Raw genomic sequence first — 26,059 nt, forward strand, 5'->3', positions numbered from 1 at the left:
ATTGAGGAGGCTGACTCCCACTGCGCCGCCCATGTTGGAGTTGGTATTCGACTATAGCTCTACGCTGTTCATAGAGCCTGGCCAACATGTGGAGCGTAGAGTTCCACCGTGTGGGCACGTCGCACAGCAGTTGGTGCACTGGCAGCTTAAAGTGATGTTGCAGGGTGCGCAGGGTGGCAGCGTCCGTGTGGGACTTGCGGAAATGTGCGCAGAGCCGGCGCGCCTTTACGAGCAGGTCTGACAAGCGTGGGTAGCTTTTCAGAAAGCGCTGAACCACCAAATTAAAGACGTGGGCCAGGCATGGCACATGCGTGAGGCTGCCGAGCTGCAGAGGCGCCACCAGGTTACGGCCGTTGTCACACACGACCATGCCCGGTTGGAGGCTCAGCGGCGCAAGCCAGCGGTCGGTCTGCTGTGTCAGACCCTGCAGCAGTTCGTGGGCCGTGTGCCTCTTATCGCCTAAGCTGAGTAGTTTCAGCACGGCCTGCTGACGCTTGCCCACCGCTGTGCTGCCACACCGCGCGACACCGACTGCTGGCGACATGCTGCTGCTAACACATCTTGATTGCGAGACAGAGGAGGAGGAGGAGGAGGAGGGTGCTTTAGTGGAGGAAGCATACACCTCCGCAGATACCACCACCGAGCTGGGGCCCGCAATTCTGGGGGTGGGTAGGACGTGAGCGGTCCCAGGCTCTGACTCTGTCCCAGCCTCCACTAAATTCACCCAATGTGCCGTCAGGGAGATGTAGTGGCCCTGCCTGCCTGTGCTTGTCCACGTGTCCGTTGTTAAGTGGACCGTGGCAGTAACCGCGTTGGTGAGGGCGCGTACAATGTTGCGGGAGACGTGGTCGTGCAGGGCTGGGACGGCACATCGGGAAAAGTAGTGGCGACTGGGAACTGAGTAGCGCGGGGCCGCCGCCTCCATGATACTTTTGAAGGACTCCGTTTCCACAACCCTATACGGCAGCATCTCAAGGCTGATGAATTTTGCTATGCGGACGGTTAACGTTTGAGCGTGCGGGTGCGTGGCGGCGTACTTGCGCTTGCGCTCCAACAGTTGCGCAAGCGACGGCTGGACGGTGCGCTGAACTACACTGCTGGATGGGGCCGAGGACAGCGGAGATGAGGGTGTGGGTGCAGGCCATGAGGCGGTAGTGCCTGTGTCCTGAGAGGGGGGTTGCATCTCAGTGGCAGGTTGGGGCACAGGGGGAGAGGCAGGGGTGCAAACCGGAGGCGCTGAACGGCCTTCGTCCCACCTTGTGGGGTGCTTGGCCATCATATGTCTGCGCATGGTGGTGGTGGTGAGGCTGTTGGTGTTGGCTCCCCGGCTGAGCTTTGCGCGACAAAGGTTGCACACCACTGTTCGTCGGTCGTCAGGCGTCTCTGTGAAAAACTGCCAGACCTTAGAGCACCTCGGCCTCTGCAGGGTGGCATGGCGCGAGGGTGCGCTTTGGGAAACAGTTGGTGGATTATTCGGTCTGGCCCTGCCTCTACCCCTGGCCACCGCACTGCCTCTTGCAACCTGCCCTGCTGATGCCCTTGACTCCCCCTCTGAAAACCTGTCCTCCTGAGTAAGCGTTGCACACCAGGTGGGGTCAGTCACCTCATCGTCCTGCTGCTCTTCCTCCGAATCCTCTGTGCGCTGCTCCCTCGGACTTACTGCCCTTACTACTACCTCACTGCAAGACAACTGTGTCTGATCGTCATCGTCCTCCTCACCCACAGAAAGTTGTTGAGACAGTTGGCGTAAGTCCCCAGCCTCTTCCCCCGGACCCCGGGAACTTTCGAATGGTTGGGCATCAGTGACGATAAACTCCTCTGGTGGGAGAGGAACCGCTGCTGCCCAATCTAAGCAGGGGCCCAAGAACAGTTCCTGGGAGTGTTCCCGCTCCTGAGCAGGTGTCATTGTAGTGGAGTGAGGAGGCTGGGAGGAAGGAGGAGCAGCAGACAGAGGATTCGGATTTGCAGCAGTGGACGGCGCAGAACTGCGTGTTGACGATAGCTTGCTCGAAGCACTTTCTGCCATCCAGGACAGGACGTGCTCACACTGCTCATTTTCTAATAACCGTCTCCCGCGTGGACCCATTAATTGGGCGATGAATGTGGGGACGCCAGAAACGTGCCTCTCTCCTAATCGCGCAGCAGTCGGCTGCGACACACCTGGATCAGGAGCTCGGCCTGTGCCCACACCCTGACTTGGCCCTCCGTGTCCTCGGCCGCGTCCACGTCCTCTAGGCCTACCCCTACCCCTCAGCATGCTGTATTACCAGTGATTTGATTTCACAGGCAGGAAATAAATTGGCGCAAGACTGCAGCCAAATATAATTTTTTCCCTTTTTTGAAAATGAAAGGCCCCACTGCCTCTAGTGAATGAATAATCTAAGTTTAATAACTGTGCTGTGTCCCTGCTAATGTGTCACAGAACGTGAGGGTAGCAGAGTTATTAACTCTGGCAGAGCAGGTATTTTTTTTCCCAATTAAGGAAAGCAAATGGCGAAGCCAGGAGTAAAACGTAGCTGGGTGCGTCTGATTTTTAAACGTTGCACACGCAGCCGACACGTGTCCACCGCCCTTAGGACGGACAGAGGCAGGACAAATAGAATTATTTTCAGTTTTTTTCCACCAAAAGGCAGCACTGCGTATATTCAATGAACATGAGAAGTTTAATAACTGTGCTGTGGCCCTGCTAATGTGTCACAGAACGTGAGGGTAGCAGAGTTATTAACTCTGGCAGAGCAGGTATTTTTTTTCCCAATTAAGGAAAGCAAATGGCGAAGCCAGGAGTAAAACGTAGCTGGGTGCGTCTGATTTTTAAACGTTGCACACGCAGCCGACACGTGTCCACCGCCCTTAGGACGGACAGAGACAGGACAAATAGAATTATTTTCAGTTTTTTTCCACCAAAAGGCAGCACTGCGTATATTCAATGAACATGAGAAGTTTAATAACTGTGCTGTGGCCCTGCTAATGTGGCACAGAACGTGAGGGTAGCAGAGTTATTAACTCTGGCAGAGCAGGTATTTTTTTTCCCAATTAAGGAAAGCAAATGGCGAAGCCAGGAGTAAAACGTAGCTGGGTGCGTCTGATTTTTAAACGTTGCACACGCAGCCGACACGTGTCCACCGCCCTTAGGACGGACAGAGGCAGGACAAATAGAATTATTTTCAGTTTTTTTCCACCAAAAGGCAGCACTGCGTATATTCAATGAATAATAACTGTGTTGTGGCCCTGCCTACACTTCTTTCCCTGCAGTATCAATGGAGGGTGCAATGCTCTGCAGAGGCGATTTTGAGAAGAAAAAAAAAATGCAGCACAGCTAACAGCAGCCAGCACAGTACTGCACACGGTTAAATATGGCCCTAGAAAGGACCGTTGAGGTTCTTGAAGGCTACACTCACTCCTAACACTCTCCCTGCCTATGCAGCACTTCTGTCCCTAATGCCGGGTGCAACGCTCTGCAGAGGCGATTTTGAGAAAAAAAATATTTGCCACTGCTAACAGCAGCCAACACACAGCTATCAGTGGCCCTAATAAGGACCTTTGGGGGTCTTGAAGCCTACACTAACTACCAATTCTTTCCCTACAGCAGCTCCGGTACAAACAGCACTGTCCCTCATCTAACTCACACGGCATCTGAGGCGAGCCGCGGGAGGGGCCGACTTTTATATTCGGCGGACACCTGATCACCCCAGCCACTCACAGCAGGGGGGTGGTATAGGGCTGGAACAACACAGGGGGAAGTTGTAATGCCTTCCCTGTCTTTCAATTGGCCAGAAAAGCGCGCTAACGTCTCAGGGAAGGAAGTGAAAGTAACCCGAACACCGCATGGTGTTCGTTACGAATAACGAACATCCCGAACACCCTAATATTCGCACGAATATCAAGCTCGGACGAACACGTTCGCTCATCTCTAGAAGTGATCAGAAAGTGCTCTGCAGACAGGACGTCCTATTCTGGTGCTCTCTCTCTGTCCAATCAGGTGCTCTACGGCAATGACTGACAGCTGTAGTGTCTAATCAGGAGACTGCTACAAATTTCAGTCATTGCTGCTGATCTTCTGATTGGACAAAGAGAGTGAGCACCAGAAGAGGACGTCCTGTCTGCATAGTACTGGCTGTGAGTGTGCATTGGCAATTAAGGGCGGCTTCACACGGGCGTAAGCGCAAATGTGCACACTTGCGCTTTGAACGAGGTTGATTTGCGTGCGTGTCTGTGTTGCTTACTGTATTATTTTGCACATGCAAGGCATGTTCATATGCAGGTGTAACACAACCACAGCTTGATTTAAATGCCTGTTTAGCCTAATTAGGTCCAGATGTGTTCTTTTTTTCACAGAATTCTGCAGTGTATTATACATCTCATTTACACACTTCCCATAGACCAGTGGAGACCCTTGCTGTGCAAATGTGCACAAAAATAGAGCAGGCCCCATTTTTTTGTGCACGTGCAACAAATGCGAGCGCATTAAAAGGAAGTGGGGACGAACCCATTGAAATCAATGAGTCCTATTCTTTGAGCATTGCATGTGCAAATACACCCGTGTGAAGCCGACCGTTCAATTTTGGACTCATATATCTGCCCATCAGCTTTAATAAAGGTCTCATGCCTCCTTGCTCCCTGGCCCCTATGAGGATCTGTCTGCAGTTTTGCATGGGCAAAACCGCTGACAGAACCACTTTACAAATATATACTGAAAATATTGTAGATTTTATTTTTCTGATTTTGTTTTTCTGTGTTTTAATCTATCTTCTTTGAAAGTTTTTAATATCAGCAATTTTGTCATCTATACATTAAGTACCTGAAAGAAAGAAAAATTAAAATGGCTTAATGACTTCTATTGAAGAACGTTCTGAGCTTTTTCTGCACATGTACAGTAGTCAGGGATGGGGAGAAAGAGCCTTGCTGTTGCCATCCCCTTGTCAATGGTGTGATCTTGTGCTATCTGCATTCCACTGTAGAGGCGTTAGCTTTCATCATAATCCTGCCCTCCTCTGATAATGAGAAAACTGCTGACCTTGCCCCCAGTGTACACAGTGTGAACTGAAAAGTTATTGGATAGATTTTCTTTAAAACACTACAAGTGAAGTGAGATGCTAATTGACTGCAGCAGTCACATGTCAGTGACATCACAGTTGCAGTAGGAAGTAAAAAGCAGCAGGAATCGGGCACCATTAGAATAGGAGCAGCAGAGAAATAGATGAAGTAAGTTAGCTTTTTATTTTTTGACTACGCTGAGCAGCCTTCACATTTTTTTTCACGTGGATAATCCCAATAATAATTAATATATATGTAAGGTGTTGGGGGCAGCAGTGTGGCGCTAGCGTCAAGAGGAGTTTCCAACCTTAAGTGGAGCATATGAACACCTTATTTCACGGTCAGGGACAGGCACACATGCTTTTTTGAGTTTGAGACAAGTGTATGCTATTACTATACAAGTACCATTATAACCAATAATACCGCCATACATTGAGCATAGAGTGGTCAGATATTTACATACAGCGACTGAACAAACTGCACTATATAAAGGCCAATATTATCACTCTACAAGGCCTCAATACTGCTGCTACACCAAGATGAATACACAGTGACTAAAAATTCCACCATACTATTACAGAAAAAAAACAGTATTGGGACTCCTGTTCCCAGACTGCTGTTTCTCCGTGTTGAGCCATCCAGGCCTTTGGACAAATTCCCCTGCATAACCTAGCCTTGTTCTTTGTTCTTGTTAGCTCAGTTCCTGCCTCCCTGTCCTGGCCTCGCCCTGCTTCCAGTTAGGATTTCCTATAAAAACCTGGCCCTTCCCCTGCTCCTTACAAGATTATTGTGCTCTATTGCCTTGATCAAGCATAATGTCCTAAACCTGCTCCTCTCCTGCAGACTGTGAATACCTGTTACTGACTTCTGGCCTCCCTCCTGACTACGTTACCCGCCTCATCCATTGTACTGCAAACCGAGATTACCCATTACCGACTTCTGGCTTCTCTCCTGATTATGTTACCTGCCTCATCCATTGTACTGCAAACCAAGACTTCCTGTTGCTGACTCCTGGCTTTCCATCTGACTACTCTCCAGACCTGCAGTTGCTACACCGCAAGCTGCACCTTAGTGCCTGAACCACTACACACACTCTACAAAGATGAATATTCTCAACATATAGTGACCCATTTAGTGGTAAATACCAGTTCTGCATAGGCGCTCTGTTTATAAGTTTTTACAGTATGATTCTAATAAGTGACTAACAGGTGATGTCCTCTCTATCTGAAATTATTCTCTTTTCCCATCTTCTCTATCTAGTGCCCACCACCATGAAGATTTCTTCCACCCACAATTTAAGTGTGCAAAATTTGCAACAGAGACATGTTTTGTTCCCCGCCCAAAGGTTTCTCAACCAACATAAAGCCTTCATCCTGCCCCCCCCCCCTTCCTAGTTATATGCCTGTGACTGCCCCAATTTCCCCCATTACTGTACCTGTTGTGTGGCACGGTGCCCCCAAATACTGTGCTTGAGAAGTAATGGTGTCATACATATAACTATCCCCCAGAATAGTGCTACACAAACAGCACCCCTGAAAACAATGTGCACATAAAAATAGTGGTTCCAGATAGTGTCGAATATCATGCACCAGAAATGAATAGTGCACTACAAAAGAACATAATAACATAGTGTAAGGCTCAAAAAAGACATATGTCCATCCAGTTCAGCCTATTAACCCCCAATGTTGATCCAAAGAAAGGCCAAAAAAAAAAACAATGAGGTAGAAGCCAGTTTACCCCATTTAAGGGGGAAAAAATTCTCCCCAACTCCAATCTGGCAATTGAAATAATTTCTGAATCACGGACCCATCTAAAGTTATTAGGGATTATAACATGTAATTTTGTATCACACAAGAAAGACATCCATGCTCCTCTTGTACTCTTTTATCGAGTTCACCATCACCACATCCTCAGGCAGAAAGTTCCATAGTCTCACTGCGTTACAGTAAAGAACCCTCTTCTATGTCGGTGTAGAAACCTTCTTTCCTCTAGACATAGAGGGTGTCTCCTTGTTACAGTCACAGTCCTACGTATAAACAGGCGATGGGAGAGATCTCTGTATTGTCCCCTAATATATCTATACATAGTTATTGGAGTGCTCCCTTCTTACATTTCTGGGTATAAATAGATGATGAGAGAGATCTCTGTATTGTCCCCTAATATATCTATATATAGTTATTAGAGTGCTCTCTTCTTACATTTCTGGGTATGAATAGATGATGAGAGAGATCTCTGTATTGACCTCTGAAATATCTTTGCATAGTTATTAGGTCGCCCCTTCCTTTCTTTATTCTATAGTGAATAACCCCAATTTTGATAACCTCTCTGGGTATTGTAGTCCACCTGTTCAATTTTAATTTAGTTGCCTGCCTTTGAACCTGCTCCAGCTCTGATATGTCCTTCATGAGTACTGGTCCCCAAAACTGTTCACAATTATTCCATGTATGGTCTGACCAGTGACTTGTAAAGGGAAGAACAATGCTCTCATCATGTGCCGCTACACCTCTTTTGTTGCACCCCATGATCCTATTTGCCTTGCCAGTAACTGCCTGACACTGGTTGCTCCAGTTACGTTTACAGGTAACTAAAATCCCCAAGTCGTTTTCCATGTCAGTTTTGCCCAGTTGTTTCCCATTTAGTGTGTAATGGTGGCATAGCCTTACATTTCTCAGTGTTAAACCTCATCTACCACTTTTGTGCCCAATCACCAACTTTTCCAGATCCTGTTGCAACTACCCTGCGTCTTCTCTTGTGTTCATTACTTTGCATAATTTTGTATCCTATGCAAATATTGATATTTTACTGTACAATCCATCGACAATGTCATTAATAAATATATTAAAAAGAATAGAACACAATACTTCCCTCTGTGATACCACACTAGTAATGGTGACCCAATCAGAGTACGTACCATTAATAACCACCCTCAGCCTTCTAGCACTGAAGAGTTACTTACCCACTTACACACATTCTCGCCCAGACTAAACATTCTCATTTTATATACCAATCTTTTATGTGGTACAGTATCAAACGCTTTTAAAAAGTCCAGATACACAACATCTAGTGACTCTCCCCAATCCAGTCTAGAACTTAGCTCCTCATAGAAGCTGATCAGATTGGTTTCAGAGGAGCGCTCTCTCATACACCCATGTTGATATGGAGTTATACAGCTATTTTCCTTGAGGTACTCCAAGATAGCATCTCTTAGAAAGCCTTCAAACATTTTACCCACAATATAAGTAAGTCTCTCTGTCTCCATCCTTGCTGCATTTATCTGCTTTTTATATACCGTATATACTCTAGTATTAGCCGACCCGAGTATAAGCCAAGTCAATAAGTTTTACCACAAAAAACTGGTAAAACTTATTGACTCGAGTATAAGCCTAGCTATACTCGAGTATATACTTGGTGAAGAAAAAATGCAATACTGACCTCCCAGCCGACGTCTGTGTCCCCGGCGGTGTGGCAAGCTGCTTGAGAATTCTCCCCGCTGTCATCTCCCTGCTCGGCTTTGAATTCCTCTGCCGTAAGCGCTGTGATTGGATTGAGTGCCAGCCGATCACAGCCGGCGCTTGATAAACCAATCACAGCCATTCAGTGATGTTATCCACTGAATGGCTGTGAATGATCGAACACCGGCTGTGAGACTGAAAAGATATAAAAAGTGAAATAAATTGTTGAGAAATATTTAATAAAAATCAAAAAGAGTAAAAAAACATGAAGTAAAAATTGAGTGTAAATTATATATATATATATATATATATATATATATATATATATATACATATATATACACACACACACACACACATAATTGGTTTTGCTGCACCTGTAACGATCCATTCTATAGCATTAGCAAGTTCTCAATTCCGTATGCTAAACACCAAAGACAATGTGGTGAATTGTTATAGGGGGTTATCCTCACTTCCAGAAAAAAAAGGAATATAAGCTAATCAATAAGTCCTATTTACCCCAAAATATATGGCTTTCAGAATGAGGCTACACCAAAGCGAGTGTTTGCTTTTAAGAAAAGTTTTTATAGAGCAAAAGTAGTATCATAAAGATCATATGTAACTTTAGTATCACCGTGATTACAATGAATAGAGAAGAATAAAGTTAACAAGTTATTTGTACTGCAAGAGGAAGGTCGTTGTTATGTCCAACCAGGACCCGCTGAATCTGTCACCCACAGATCTCTCACAAATACAAATGAACAAATGACAAAACAATAATAAAACCAAAATATGGGAAATACTTCCCCTAGATAACCAAACACAGGGAAGGGCCTTTTCTGAAAGCAGGGCGATAAGGTCTGCTCTGACCTCGTGTCTCGGACCCTATGTGGGAAAGGGAACTAACAAAACTAGAAATGAAAACAAGCACAGTACTTAGCTTGAGATGCAGCAGGTAACCGAATGATCCAGGACCAAGCTCTGACTACTAGCCCAGTTAGAGAGAGGCTGAAAGTCAACAGCAGTTCAGCCCAGTATCAGGCCAGGCTAAATAGCCCTAGTAATTACCCACAGGAGTGAATAAGCACATCACACCTAATAGCATACCCACTGAGCCAGAAGATGCAGAAACATCTCCAAAACCAGCACCAGACTTATCAGCAAGGCAGCAATCCCAGAACCTCCGTAACAGTCATCAAATCAATTCCTAAAAAACAATGGCAGGGTTTTTTATTACCTCTTAGTGACCACCCTATCGTGTTTTTACATCCTGCCATTGCAGGACGTGTATGGAGGGAGAACCCGCTGCTATCTCAATCCATACATTGTGGTTGTCAGCTGTTTCTTACAGCTGACACCTGCGGGCAACAGCCACGACAAGCCGCACGGCCGATCAGGGTTATTAACCCTTTAAATGTCGCTGTCAAATCTGACAGTGGCATTTAAATCCCTCCAAATGATGTTCAGGGGTCCCATATGCCTCCCCCCCCCCCCGCAATGAGATCGGGAGAGCCTTGCTCTCTGAAAGGCCCCAGGGCTGTCATGGCAGATTGCCTATCAAGCCATCCCCGTGGGGTGGCTTGATAGACTGCCTGTCAGATTGCAGAATGATGTAATGCTATGGGATTACACCATACTGCAGGAGTGATCAAAGCATCGCATGTTGTGGTCCCCCTGGGGACTAAAGGACAATGTAAAAATAAGTACAAAGTTTTATTAATTTTTTTTTTTTAAAGTTAAAAAAAAACCTTTTGCCCTATTTACAATACAAAAATCTAAATAATAAAACAAAAATACATATTGGGTATCGCTGTGTCCGTAAAAGTCCGATTTATCAAAGTAATGCATTATTTACCACGCACAGTGAATGCTGTCCAAAAAAAAATAATGCCAGAAATGTGCTTTTTTGGTCACCCTGTTGTCAAGAAAAAATGTAATAAAAAGCAATCAAAAAGTCATATATATTCAAAAATGATACCAAAAGTAAAAAAGTTATGGTGTGCAAAAGATGAAGACAGAAAATAATTTAAAAAAATTAAATATCTTTAAAAATATATATAAGCAGTAAAGCAAAAAAAAACCTATATAAGTTTGGTATCATAGTAATCGTACTGACCCATAGAATAAAGTTATGTCATTTTTGTGGCAGTTTGTGCACCGTAGAAACAAGATGTACAGAAATTGGTGGAATGTCATTTTTTTCCATCTCTCTCCACTTAGAATTTTTTAAAAGTTTTTCAGTACATATATGGTACATTAAATAGTACGATTGAAAAATACAACTCATCCTGCAAAAAAACAAGCCCTCATACAGCGACGTCCATGGATAAACAATGGGGTTTTTAAAAGGGAATTAAAATGAATTTTTAAAAGGGAGGAGGAAAAAACAAAAATGGTAAAAAAGCAAAAAAGCTTGGTCACTAAGGGGTTAAACACAAAAAGAATCAAAAGGTTGTTAAATATATATCTCAAATAATGGAATTAAAAAGTACAACTTGTTCTGCAAAAAGGAACTCATAAGGCTACATTGATGGTAAAATGAAAAATTTATAGTAACAAAAAAAATTGAACCAAATGCATTTTCCTCAAGGGGCAAAATAGCGTTAGAGTCCTTAGAGGGTTAAAGATTAGAGATGAGCGAACGTACTCGGATAGGCACTACTCGTCCGAGTAATGTGCCTTATCCGAGTACCTCCCCGCTCGTGCTGAAAGGTTCGGGAGCTGCCGCTGCTGACAGGTGAGTCGCAGCGGGGAGCGGGGCAGAGCGGGCGGGAGAGAAGGAGAGAAAGATCTCCCCTCCGTTCCTCCCCGCTCTCCCCTGCAGCTCCCCGCTCCGTGCCGGCACCCGAACCTTTCAGCACGAGCGGGGAGGTACTCGGATAAGGCACATTACTCGGACGAGTAGTGCCTATCCGAGTACGTTCGCTCATCTCTATTAAAGATGTAACAAAGCTCATTGTTTAGGGGGTTTTTTTGCACTATAAAAACTCACTAATTTTACAGGTCACATAGTACGTCTACAACACTCTCCCGTAGACGTCAATGGGTGTCCTCCACTCTATTGTTTCTATGATCCATGAGGCTGCTCTCAATAATAGGAAATGCCAGACTATTAGGGCCTTTGGATGTTATTGAGCAGGTACCCTGTTTGAAATGCTCCTCTATAGGTCAAAGTGGAGTGTTACCAAGTACAAAAGGCTCCCGCTTTGTTGATGTATCACACTGAAATGACCACGGCAAAAGAACTAAATGGCTTGTTGAAGCATTTTCTGGAGATAACAACTGCTTAGCTGATTCACGACTACTCCAGGAACTCGACTTGCAGCATCCAGCTGATTGCAAGAGTTGATAACTTAAGAGGAATGTTTTTTTTTATGCGACAACTCCTTTAAGATTTAGCTTGAAAGCACAAATAACAGTGGTAACAAATGACAAACGCAGTTCTGCTCCATCTGTATTTGTTCTGTAAATCATTTTTTTTACTACCTGGTATAATTTTTAACAATCTTCCATCTGGAGCAAGAGAACGCCAAACAGAAAAAAATGTAAAAAAATGAAAGCAATGTCAATTTATTGGATTAAAGAGCATCAAGGATGGTGGAGATTGTTGAGAAAACCTTGTCAAAATAAGGAAAATACCACAGGGAAAACAAAGTAAATATGAACGGCACACAGAGAACGTAAAATATGTAAACTTTTTAATTAATGCTTGCTACTGACAGCTGCTGGTGCCATACAACTTTATGAAACATCTAGCTACTCTTTTATTTGTCTGTCTTCTTAAAACAGATGTTCACTGATTCAGGTCAGTAATTTGAAAACTGCTTTGGTATTTTTTATTCTAATGAGGAGAAGGATGCTCTCGATAAAATGATAAACAATCTCCTCCTTAACCCATTAATGGTTTTCAAATGTTTATACCATTTCCTCCCATTCATATCAGTCTCTAATAGGCTCACAATATAATTTGCCTATCTCACACACGTACAATGGCCAATTTTATAGGAAGCTAATGAATCTTTCAGTATGTTTTTTCAAGTATGATAGGAAAGCGGAGTACCTAGAGGAAACCCAACCAAACACAGGGAGAACATGTATGCATTACTCTTGATTGGATTTGAACCTAAGGCCTCAGAGTTGCAAGCAGAGACGGATTGGGAAATCAAAGTGGCCCTGGAAAAAAATTGCAGAGTGTCCCCATGTTGTAGGTGGGCCCAAACCAGCAGCGAGTGGGGTAAATACACAGGCAGGAGTCAACAAATTGCCATGAAGGTGGTAGGAGGGGAGGGTACTGTTGTATCTTGTCTCCAAAACAAGAATGGGTAGAGATGTGGGATTGTCCTGGGGGAGGTTTAGGGTATAGGTTACGCCCACAGCTGCTGATTGGCCCCATTTTTCAATCTGCTGTCATCTTTCTGCCATGTCAGCTCCCTGTGTAACCTCCTTTGGCCACTGCTAGCCCCATTGTTGCTAGCATCATGGCGGCGGTGGCCTAAGCTCCAGAAGGTGCCAGGGGCACTCCTTTGTCCTCCAATGTGACTGTCTCTGCTGGCCTCACAGCAATGTCCCTCACTGTGAGTTTAATGCCGTCCCAGGGCCCTAGATGCCGGCACCGCTCTGTGTCAGCCCCTTAGCTCAGAACTTGCGCTCATTTACCCAGTTGTCATGGGCACCGTCCGCAACAGTGCTCTCGCACTCTGCATGCTGTGGGCCTGATCCCACCCTGCGCTATCTTCCCCAGCTGTCATGGGCGCCAGTGCCAACAGGGCTCTCACCCTGCATGCCGTCGGTCCGATCCCCGGACACAGCAGTGGTACGGCTCACCTCCTGAAGCTGCCTTCATCCCAATCAGTCACTTTTCCTGTAAGCCTAACCCTACGGCTAACCTTAACCCTCCAGACATGGCAAAATTCCACCCTAGCCTAAGCCTAACACTCCTGTTACTGCAAACCGCCACCATAGCCAATCAGGAGCTTGGGGGCGTTAACAGGGCAGATATAGGCAATCACTAAGTCTCCACCCATTGTTGTGGTGGAGACAAGATACAACAGTACCAGAGGGGAGAAGCCTATATGGCATGGAAAGCCCACAACAGCAAATTTGATATGTAACACAGTACATGTTAAGACTGGAGGTATACATTAAAGGGGTTGTCCCACGCCTTAAGAGACATTTTTTTTTTGCCCAGTCCCCCAGTACCTGTAAAGGAATACTGCTGCCAGGTGTTATTATAAAAAAAAATTCCCTTACCTGAATCCCCGTTCAGCAACTTTAAAAAATCTTCTTTCCAAGATGGCTGCCGCTGGTCTTCTTCCATGGTGCAATGGGGGTCTTCTCCCATGGTGCACCGTGGATGTTCTTCTGCTGTCTGCACTCCACTGCCGATTCCAGCCACCTCATTGGCTGATCGGCACCATGTGACGGGGGCGGAGCTACGCGATGATGCTGAGAAGGAGGAGGAGCCAGGACGCAGCTTGTGAGCCCGGACCCTCCAGAAGAGGATTCCTCTCTGCGCAAGCGCGACTGTTGCGGCGACCAGAGGAGAAGTTTGGACGTCGCCATGGAGACGGGGATGCCAGCACCCGGAGGGGGTAAGTATATAACTTCTGTATGGCCAATATTTAATGCACGATTTATATTACAAAGTGCATTAATATGGCCATACAGAAGTGCATAACTGCACTTGCTTCTGCAGGACAACCCTTTAAGGTGCCACCTATTTCTAACTGATTGAGTCTCCATGACATAAATAAAGATCATAGACTGACTTATCTTTAGCTTCTATGACAGACACTTATGTTATATGTCCTGTGCCCACATGATCCATGTGCTGATTGAAAGCCGAGGTTTCACTGTAATGAAATGGAATTTACCCAGTGGGTTAAATGGATAGTCCGACCCTGGCTGCAAGACAACTGAGTCACTCTGCTGAGAAAAAGATAGGAGCACCATCTACAACTTCACTATAATCTTCATATGAAAAATTATGTGTATATACCACGTAAGGGGTTTCCCATGACCAGTGGAAAATAAAAACTGATTAAAACAGGCACAAATATGCTCAAACAATGTAACATTTGGTTTAGTTTTTCCCTGACCACTGATTTTTAGATACTATTGCTTATGTCTCTTTTAGAGATGAGCGAGCATACTCGTCCGAGCTTGATGCTCGTTCAAGTATTAGGGTGCTCGAGATGCTCGTTACTCGAGACGAGCACCACGCGGTGCTCGTCTCGATTAAACAAGCACTGACCATTGAATTCAATGGAGCCGGCAATACAGCTGGCTCCATTGAAAGCAATGAGCTGCCGGCTAGCGCGGGATGAATTTTCGGGAAGGGCTTAAAAATATAAGCCCTTACCTGAAAATCATCCTAAAATGTGTAAAAAGTAAAAAAAAAAAAAATACTCACCTAGTCCCGGCAGAACGATGTTAGCCCATTGAATTCAATGGAGCCGGCAATACAGCGTGACTGGGGCCGAAAAATCGCCCGAAAAAACTGCTCTAGCCGCGTTTCAATAGAAACGGGCTGGAGCTGTCCAGCGCATTGAATTCAATGGAGCCGGCAATACAGCCGGCTCCATTGAAAGCAATGCGCTGCGGGCGATCGCACAATGAATTTTCGGGAAGGGCTTAAATATTTAAGCCCTTCCCTGCAATTCATCCAGAAATGTGTAAAAATAAAAAAATATATATATACTCACCTTTCCGCTGCAGACGGAGTTCAGCTGCGGCCAGCTGGCAGTTCTCCTGAACTGCTCTCTGTAGTATTCAGCAGCCAGGGATTTAAAATCCCCGCCTGCTGAATGAGCTGCCTCTGATTGGTCACAGCCTGACCAATCAGAGGCAGATCTCACTCACACCCATTCATGAATTCATGAATTGGCTCAGCACAGCTCTCAGCTGAATGACAGCAGTTCAGCACCACAGTGCAGGGGACAGCAGGAGAAGACGCAGCTGTGCCCCGGCAGCTGAAGGGAGGTGAGTATCTATTTTTTTTTGTTTTTTAAATCACTTTTAATTCATTTCCAGGGAATGGCTTATATGTAAAGCCCTTCCCTGAAAAAGAATTCAGGTGTGCCAGCGGACCATTGTCTTCAATGGAGTCGCCGGCAGCAGCAGCGGCTCCATTGAAGAGAATGCCTGCATTTTTATTCTTTTTTACACTAAAATCTTTCTTTTTCAGATAAGGGCTTATATTTTTAAGCCCTTCCCGAAAATTCATCCCGCGCTCGCCGGCAGCCCTTTGCTTTCAATAGAGCCGGCTGTATTGCCGGCTCCATTGAATTCAATGGTCTAACATCGTTCTTCTCTGCCACAGCTGTTACAGCTGTGGCAGAGGAGAACGATCTTAATGCTGACATAATTTTTATTTTTTTATTTTTACACATTTTAGGATGATTTTCAGGTAAGGGCTTATATTTTTAAGCCCTTCCCGAAAATTCATTCCGCGCTCGCCGGCAGCCCATTGCTTTCAATGGAGCTGGCTGTATTGCCGGCTCCATTGAATTCAATGGGCTAACATCGTTCTTCTCTGCCACAGCTGTTACAGCTGTGGCAGAGGAGAACGATCGTTATGCTGACAGTGGGGGAAGGGGAGGGGTCTCACTCTTGCCACTATTGTGGCTTAATAGTGAAACCTCGGAGCCCGAAATGCAGCCCTGCATGTTGCTCCTCGCCTGCCCTATCCATTTCTGTGTTTTTTACATGACTTTGGTGATTTGCTAAGATTTTCACAAATGAAAACCTTAGCGGAGCACCAGTCATATACAAAAATGCTCGAGTCGCCCATTGACTTCAATGGGGTTCGTTACTCGAATCGAACTCTCGAGCATCACTGAAAGTTCGACTCGAGTAACGAGCACTCGAGCATTTTGGTGCTCGCTCATCTCTAGTCTCTTTCACATACATCCAGACCTCCAGTATTGTTGCCTCTGGTGTAAAACTAAAACGCCCAAACAAAACTGATCCCATAGTTTTCTGTCCAGTGGCATTAATTCTGAGACTGGAGTTGGTCACATTTATGAACAGGAAATAAGAAATCTGTAAATTACCTCCTAGTTGTCCCAGATTTAGCTTGATTATCTGCTCACACGTAACTTCCTCCTCATGGAGGAAGAGGATGACGTTTTTAACATAGGAACTGTCAGTTGCATATGTGTCCTTATTTTTCTCCTAATGCACCCATGAAAGTCAATGGAAAAGCCGCGAAAAACGCTGCGAAAACGCCGTGAAAAACGCGCGGAAAAATCGTGGTAAACGCGGCGAAAACGCTGCGTTTTTTTCCCGCGGAAAACGCAAACGCCAGTGGGTGGGCGCCCTTAGCTTGATTATCTGCTCACACGTTACTTCCTCCTCATGGAGGAAGAGGATGACTTTAGAGTGCAGCAGTGAGTACAACATAAAGAATTTGCAATGTAAAGTGGTCAAGTAAGCTACAGGATTTTTTGAGGATAGTCACAAATAAGGTGCAAGAGGGAAGATGGATCTCTTTAAAACTTTTATTGAACTAAATTCACCAGCACTATAAATGGAGACAATTTCTTGTTTTGGCCACTTAGGAACAGTCTTTATACTCAAATACCACTTAGAGCAACAGAAAATATTCTTCACCAGAAGGAAAGGCACACTATTTGTCTTACTATGATAAACTGATAAGAGTAGTGGTTGTCAGGTTAATCGCTCAGCTTGATTTCCTCCAACACAGTGACTTCCAGTCAAATTGATATTTAGTTGGTGGCCTCTCTCTGTCAAAATATTGCAGACATGATGCTTGTAAGCCCTAGTCCCGACTGATTTGGTCCTTGGCAGTTGCAGACTCACTTCCAACTCTCTGTTCCCTTTCTGACCTAGCTGCTGCACCATATGGTACCAATGGTACCCTAGGCACAAGCACACATTCACTATACCCAACAACTTCTTGAGGGAAAGTAAATGTAACAAGGGCATACACATGACAACAGCTTTGGTAGCAGCTAAACCTCCATAATTGCTTAATCGCAATTAATTCTCACTGCTCTAACACACTAACTACAAATGCAGAAGGTAAATTTCCTCTCCACCCACATTCTTTGTTTTACAGCAGGCCCGAACCAGTAATCTGCCTAACTCACGAGATTTCCGATGAATGACAGCTGAGAGCTGTCTTTGATTGGTCCCAGCACTCAGCCAATCAGAGGCAGCCCATTCAGCAGGCGGGTATTTTAAATCCTGGCCTGCTGAATACTACTGAAAGCAGTTCAGGAGAACAGCCGTCTGGACGCGGCTGAGCCCCGGCAGTTGCAGAGAGGTGAGTATAGATTTTTCCAAAAATTTTTTACACTTTTTTAGGATGGTTTCAGGGAAGGGCTTATATTTGAAACCCTTCCCCAAAAATTAACACAATTAACTGTATTGCCGACTCCATTGAATTCAATGGGCTAACATCGTTCTTCTCTGCCACAGCTGTTACAGCTGCGGCAGAGGAGAACGATCTTAATGCTGACATAATTTTTTATTTTTTATTTTTACACATTTTAGGATGATTTCAGGTAAGGGCTTATATTTTTAAGCCCTTTCCGAAAATTCATCCCGCGCTCGCCGCAGCCCATTGCTTTCAATGGAGCCGGCTGTATTGCCGGCTCCATTGAATTCAATGGGCTAACATCGCTCTTCTCTGCCACAGCTGTTACAGCTGTGGCAGAGGAGAACGATCGTTATGCTGACAGTGGGGGAAGGGGAGGGGTCTCACTCTTGCCACTATTGTGGCTTAATAGTGAGACCTCGGAGCCCGAAATGCAGCCCTGCATGTTGCTCCTCGCCTGCCCTATCCATTTCTGTGTTTTTTACATGACTTTGGTGATTTGCTAAGATTTTCACAAATGAAAACCTTAGCGGAGCACCAGTCATATACAAAAATGCTCGAGTCGCCCATTGACTTCAATGGGGTTCGGTACTCGAATTGAACTCTCGAGCATCACTGAAAGTTCGACTCGAGTAACGAGCACTCGAGCATTTTGGTGCTCGCTCATCTCTAGTCTCTTTCACATACATCCAGACCTGCAGTATTTTTGCCTCTGGTGTAAAACTAAAACGCCCAAACAAAACTGATCCCATAGTTTTCTGTCCGGTGGCATTAATTCTGAGACTGGAGTTGGTCACATTTATGAACAGGAAATAAGAAATCTGTAAATTACCTCCCAGTTGTCCCAGATTTAGCTTGATTATCTGCTCACACGTAACTTCCTCCTCATGGAGGAAGAGGATGACTTTAGAGTGCAGCAGTGAGTACAACATAAAGAATTTGCAATGTAAAGTGGTCAAGTAAGCTACAGGATTTTTGGGGGATAGTCACAAATAAGGTGCAAGAGGGAAGATGGATCTCTTTAAAACTTTTATTGAACTAAATTCACCAGCACTATAAATGGAGACAATTTCTTGTTTTGGCCACTTAGGAACAGTCTTTATACTCAAATACCACTTAGAGCAACAGAAAATATTCTTCTCCAGAAGGAAAGGCACACTATTTGTCTTACTATGATAAACTGATAAGAGTAGTGGTTGTCAGGTTAATCGCTCAGCTTGATTTCCTCCAACGCAGTGACTTCCAGTCAAATTGATATTTAGTTGGTGGCCTCTCTCTGTCAAAATGTTGCAGACATGATGCTTGTAAGCCCTAGTCCTGACTGATTTGGTCCTTGGCAGTTGCAGACTCACTTCCAACTCACTGTTCCCTTTCTGACCTAGCTGCTGCACCATATGGTACCAATGGTACCCTAGGCACAAGCACACATTCACTATACCCAACAACTTCTTGAGGGAAGGTAAATGTAACAAGGGCATACACATGTCAACAGCTTTGGTACCAGCTAAACCTCCATAATTGCTTAATCGCAATTAAATCTCACTGCTCTAACACACTAACTACAAATGCAGAAGGTAAATTTTCTCTCCATCCACATTCTTTGTTTTACAGCAGGCCCGAACCAGTAATCTGCCTAACTCACGAGATTTCCGATGAATGACAGCTGAGAGCTGTCTCTGATTGGTCCCAGCACTCAGCCAATCAGAGGCAGCCCATTCAGCAGGCAGGTATTTTAAATCCCGGCCTGCTGAATACTACTGAAAGCAGTTCAGGAGAACAGCCGTCTGGATGCGGCTGAGCCCCGGCAGTTGCAGAGAGGTGAGTATAGATTTTTCCAAAAATTTTTTTACACTTTTTTAGGATGGTTTCAGGGAAGGGCTTATATTTGAAACCCTTCCCCAAAAATTAACACAGCGCTTGCCGGTAACCCATTGCTTTCAGTGGAGCTGGCAATACATCTGTGGCAGAGGATAGCGGGCAGCGCTCTTTTTGAGCGTACAAATGCCCGAGTGACCAAGCCCTGTGGGCAGATAAACGCTGCTAGCAGCGTTTTTTATGCCGTGCCGCCCGCTTAGGTCGCGTAATTTTTTGAGTGCATCAGTTATGCACACAAAAAAATCATGTGACAAAACGCCTGTGTGACTGAGCCCTAAGCCTTCCATCAGACATATACAGAACCTTTCCTGAGGTATACCTCTGATAGAAGGCTCCAATGTATGTCACTGTCTAGGCATACAGTGGCATACACTGTCAGGGAAACTGGGGTCCGGGAAACTGGGAGTCCCTGAATTACCCACAACCCCTGTCCCTTCCTACTTGCCCCCCTAGGCTAGGCCCTAGGGTGACAACTGGGCGACACTCCCTAACCTAGCTAGGGATGTGGGGCAATAGTTAGACTTACAGACAAAACAAGATACACACAAACACAAAGGCAAGTCAGGCAATCCAGGTTGACAACTGGAGAATCCGCAGAACAAAGGGATCAGGTAAAGCAGAGTCAGGTCTGAAGCAAGAGGCTCAAAAGCCGGGAATACAATCTAAATATGCGGGTGGAGCCTGGAGACAAACATACACTGGCAATCATTGACAGAAACAGGGAGGTTTAAATGCTGTCAGAACTCCCGCACCAGCAGCTGATTGGGGCGGGAGCCTGACAGCAGCAGGAGCTAGTCACAGCGCAAGAAAACCCGCCCCCAGCAATTATTGGCCAGGCGGAGATAAAGGACGTGCGCCCAGCTGCCATGGTAACGGGAATGGGGCGCTTGCTGTGTCCCTAGCAACCCGGCGGTGAACAGGGCTACGGCAGCCAGGGGAGGTCACCACCAACGGGGCTCCACTACGCCGCACCCCAGCCGGCGGGGCAGGTAGGATCAGCAGTGCGGGCATGGAGGCTCTGGGAGCCGCTGGTCCTGACATAATCTGCTCATTGACTCCCATTGTAAGATGCCTTTGCAAAGAATAGCATACTCGACTATATACTCTTCTACATAGCACTAAGAGATATATCAATGTACACCAGCCAGGCATGGTGGTCTATGGATCATTTGATGTATACAGAGGGAGCTTTCCCAACGTATATGGCAAATGTTTGTTAACAAAGCCTAAAACTGACAGGCAGCCTATTAGGTCCTACACAGATGGCAGACCTGGGGTCCCCAGATGCCATGGAAACTCATCAGTGTCCTGCAGTCACGTCACAGAGGCAATCATATGGTGAAAAAGGTAGCCCCTTCTTTTTAAAGTGGCTTACCCAAACAAAGATGGCTGAACTGTTTCTATGACTACCTGATGCACTCTCTGCATTAGAACACATATGCTGATCTGACTGGCCAGCACTGCCCACATGAGCAGCACTTGTTGATTAAAGCAGGTGTTCTGTCTTAGAGTAATGATGCATACTAATGCACAGTGTACATCAGGTAGTCAGAAAAGCAATTCAGCCATCTTTGTTTGTCCAGGCCTGGAGGGTCGTTTTAATCATTTAAATGCTACAGTTACTATTTATCAAGCATCTGAGGGATTGATTGGTCAGGATTAGGAGTTATCTCCAATCCTTGCCATTGTTGCAGAGTGTCAACTGTAATATACAATTCCTGTGTCCGCTCCATCTTTGCACCCTGTATACACGGTTCTCTACGTTAACTAGATTGCACCACTACTGCACATGTACGGCATTTTGCATCAAGAGGTTAAACATTCTATGTATTGTTACTGTTATCACTGAAATTCTGTTAACACTACAACTTCCCAACTACAACATTCTATCAATCTATCGTGCAATTGATGTTAATGAATAGAAAATGGAGGATGAAAAAAAATCGTCTAATCACATGAGGTGGAAACAAATTAATGTGAAAGATGACAATTCTGCTATTAGATTTCTATTTTTATACATTGTTTATTTTATAAAGACAGTTACTATTTTGACCTACCCCAAAAAACATACATAAAGACATATCATAGGATAAAATTACGAAAATATTTCTCTAGATTTTCTTTAACACCTTAGGCCCAATGTCCAAGGGCGGGGTTGATTTGCGGAACCCATGTGGGAGATACGCAAATCAAGCCTCCCATAAGGAAGCATGGGTGTCTGCAAATTAATTTAAGCATGCAGATCTGTTTTGCGGACCTTTTGGTCCAGACAAAAATCGCAGCATACTCTATTTTTCTGCGGAACCTGCAGGAATGACTTCCATTGAAGTCAATGGAAACCATCCAATTTGCGGCATACCTGCAGCTGACATTGCGGACTTGCCGCAGATCCCACGAGAAAGCAGGAGATTTAAAAAAAAAACAAAAAAAAACTGTACTGCACATGTCCAACAGCGAGCTGTAAGGACCATACGCAGTACAGCGAACCCGGAAGTTGAGGGATCTTCGCAGACACCGCTGCTGGAGAAAACAGGTAAGTAGGGCTCACTGGCTTCGGGCAGGGCTGGGTTACGCGCGGGATTCCCTGAATGGAATCTGACCCACCCGTGAACATAGGGCCTTAGTGACTGGTCTATTTTGTGTCTTAATAACCAAGCAATTTATTTTTCAGTTTTTTTTTTATTGTCACATTTTAAACCATAATTTTTAAGTTTCGTTCAACTTTTCAATTTTACATCGACAAAGCTGTATGAATGCATTTTAGCAGTCAAAACAACAAACAGCAAACATGGCACTGTTCTTTTTTTATTTTTTTGTCATCCACCCTGAAGGATAACAGTTAACAGAGTTTGAGGGTGATGCGTTATTGGAATGCAAGAAGCTGGATGGTTGTATCAATGTATTGTCAGCCACCTGGGCCGATCTGACCAGACAGTTAAGAGGTGTTGGTACCAGCAGATATGTGAGCATACGCACACAAGGTAACCGGGCTCAGGGCTTTCTCTGGCAGATTACTAGTAGAGAGGATCATCTGATTATCCGACAAGCATGAGCACCTCTGTTTTGTTTTCTGCCGTCCACAGACAGATGGCACCATTGTTACAGGCCCCTATTTCTGTCAAAACAATTTCCAGACACTTGGCTGAAGGACATTTGGTCTCACAGTACCCATGTGTACTATCTTTGAGAACCACCCACCATCACCTCCATTTGCAGTGGTGTTGTGAATGACGAAACTGGAGTGCTGTGGAGTGGAACTGGGTTGTCTTCAGCAACTAATCCAGGTTTAGTTTGGGCGCTGACGATGACCTTGTCTGTATCTGGAGACCTAGGGTTGAGCGAGTTAGTCCTGCCTTGCTGTGGAGCGGCACACTGCCCCCACAGCTGGTGTGCTGGTCTGGGGGGGGTGGGGGGGCATAGCATATGACAGTTTGTCACCCCTAGTAGTGATACAAGGGACAATGACAGCTCAGCGATATGTTCAGGACATCCTGCAGCCACACATGTTGCCTCTCATAGCAGCTTTCAAGAGGCATTTTCCAGTAATGCTCAACTGCACACAGTAGGGATGTCACAGGAATGCCTTCACAACATTGTCATACTTCTGTGGCCTGCCCAGCCACCAAATATATCACCAATGATTTTTTTTTTTTTTTAAATGAGTGTAGTTTTTGTCTTAACCTAGTCACCGTGGCAATAAAGTCCTATCTATAAGAGGAAATGTCACCGAAAGGACCACTAAATATAAAATATAACGTTTATTATGATTTTTATAAAAATGGCATATCCACGTAACGAATCCAATATGTGACAATTGTCACACACTAATTAAAAATATTGGCGGTGACTATATTTTGAAAAATTTATATATTGTAGGAGGATTAGCGATTTATATGCAATTACACACATTGTGGAAGCAATATCATTTCTAACTAAATACACCCACACACTGGCACATCAAAACCCTATATTGATACCATGATCAACCATTATAGATATTTGGGATATTATCTATCTACTATCTACCCCTGGTTTTGGTTGTTGGGCATTATGGGTTACTAGAGTGGAGCTAATTTATTACCTTGGTCCACAATATTATGTATAGAGCGAATGATTATGACTGAGGTTACTACAGCTGCCATAGTGGTGTGAGTTTTGAATATCGCATATTACTCCTTAGAGGTTTTACATCTATTTGTGTCAAGACCCCATTGGAATCAATCTGGGATTTAATGTGATATACCTTTGTATGGGCTTTCTTTGGTGTCATATGAGCTCATAATTTTTAGGCTATATATTAATGATAGAACCATTGGAGTACCTGAGTACTTGACTTAAGTTAGTATTGGTGCACGTTGAGTAGAATAGTGATATCAGCAACAAGGATACTTTTGTATCAATTGAGAGGTGAAAAATTAAACTCGTATTGCCAATTATAGGCATAAATATAGTCACCTCCAATATTTTTAATTAGTGTGTGACAATTGTCACATATTGGATTTGTTACGTGGATACGCCATTTTTATAAAAATCATTATAAAAGTTATATTTTATATTTAGTGGTCCTTTCGGTGACATTTAGTTTTTGTCTTAAGGTCCATTTATGCACACAGATGAGAGTTCAAAATTCGTCAGAAAATGACAGTTTTGAGCGATCATTTTGCATTAGCTACTAATGGGCTAATCAGCCCATTAGTAGCTAACTAGCTTCATTTGTATGTATTTAGAGACTAGCGGGTGGTCTGTTCTCTAAATACATTATTCTCCAGCGGGACAGCAGCTGAAAGAATGCTGCCCGGGGAGAACTGAGCGTGTGGTCCATCTTATCAGGGACGACAGATTTTAAGCTGCGCGGAACTCAGCGATGGACGAAAAGTGCATGGTAAGTGCACGATGGGTACACATTTACACGCAACGATTATCGCTCAAAAGAGCCCAAATTGAGAGATAATCGTGTGTAAAACATCTTTTCAAGACCTCTGATTGAATTTTTCTTACAATTTATGTAGTCGAGGTAGGACTTTGAGCCGAAATCACATTAGTCATACAAATCCCTTAAGTTAAGAGGCTTTCCTACTGTGTATATTGTATCATTTTAAGTTAAGGTTACCACCTTAGAATTGAAAGCAAAAGGACACATTTATAAAAAGTGTAATTTTGCAGGCTCTTGCAACAGTTTATGCATAAGAAAGTTCATTATATGTATGTGTCTGAGAAATTAGCGCAAGTACTGCTTAGTAGTACCTTCTACAATAGCTGACTGGTCTGACTTAGGGCTTCATAAATTTGGCACAATTTGTTGATCATGTTCACAACTGAAAATTGTTGGCCATGAGGAAAACAGGGGGCTAGATACTGTAAAATGATGGCACATTTGCTTGCACCTCTTTCAACTCCTTATCTTTTCACAAAACTGCTTATATCCCAATAAGGCAGGGGTGTCAAACTGATTTTTACCAAAGGCCACATCAGTCCATGGTTGCCTTCACAGGGCCAATTGTAATTATAAAACTGTGTAGTAACAGTGAACCCCATAATAGTGGCCGCAGTAGTAATTGCGTCTTCCATAATGGCTCCAATAATAAGTGACCTCCACAGTAGCCCAGTAATAATTGTGACCCCATAGTGGGCACAGTAGTAATAGGGTCCTCCATAGTTGCCCCAGTAGTAATAATGACCCCCATAGTGAACCCAGTAATAATTGTGATCTCCCCCCTTAGTTGTACCAGTAGTATTAGGGTCCACCATAGTGGCTCCAGTAGTATTAGTGACCCTCATAGTGACCCTAGTAGTAAAAGTGTCTCCTATAGTGGCCCCAATAGTAATAGTGACCCCCATAGTGGCCACAGTAGTAAGTGTCCCCATATTGGTGACCTCTGTAATAGTGCTCCCATGGTGGGTCCAGTAGTAATAGTGTCCCCTATATGGGCCCCAGTAGTAATAAGTGACCTCCATAGTAGTCACTGTAGTAATAGAGACCTCTGTTTGGCCTCTGCCCAACCAGCATCCCTACAAACATTCCACTCACCCAGCCTGCAGTTTGCTGCACAACTGATGTGCCACATAAAATGAGGTGGCAGGCCAAATGTGGGCCATGTCTTGAACGTGTGCAATAAGGTATCAATTTATCCATAAGTTATATAAGCTTTCATTATGCAGTTATTAAAGGGGTATTCCCATCTGAGAGTTACATGGCATGTCCGCAGACTATGCTGTGAAAGTCTGATGAATACAGATCCCACCTTTGGGTACCACATCTTTCTCTAGTTCTGACCACCCGGTGCAGCGTTTGCTCTTTCCAGCAGGTTTAGAGCCTGTTAGCCGCTGTTATAAAAAAAGGCATATCAGCAGTTGC

The sequence above is a fragment of the Eleutherodactylus coqui genome, chromosome 3 (assembly GCF_035609145.1).
Source record: "Eleutherodactylus coqui strain aEleCoq1 chromosome 3, aEleCoq1.hap1, whole genome shotgun sequence".
NCBI lineage: Eukaryota > Metazoa > Chordata > Amphibia > Anura > Eleutherodactylidae > Eleutherodactylus > Eleutherodactylus coqui.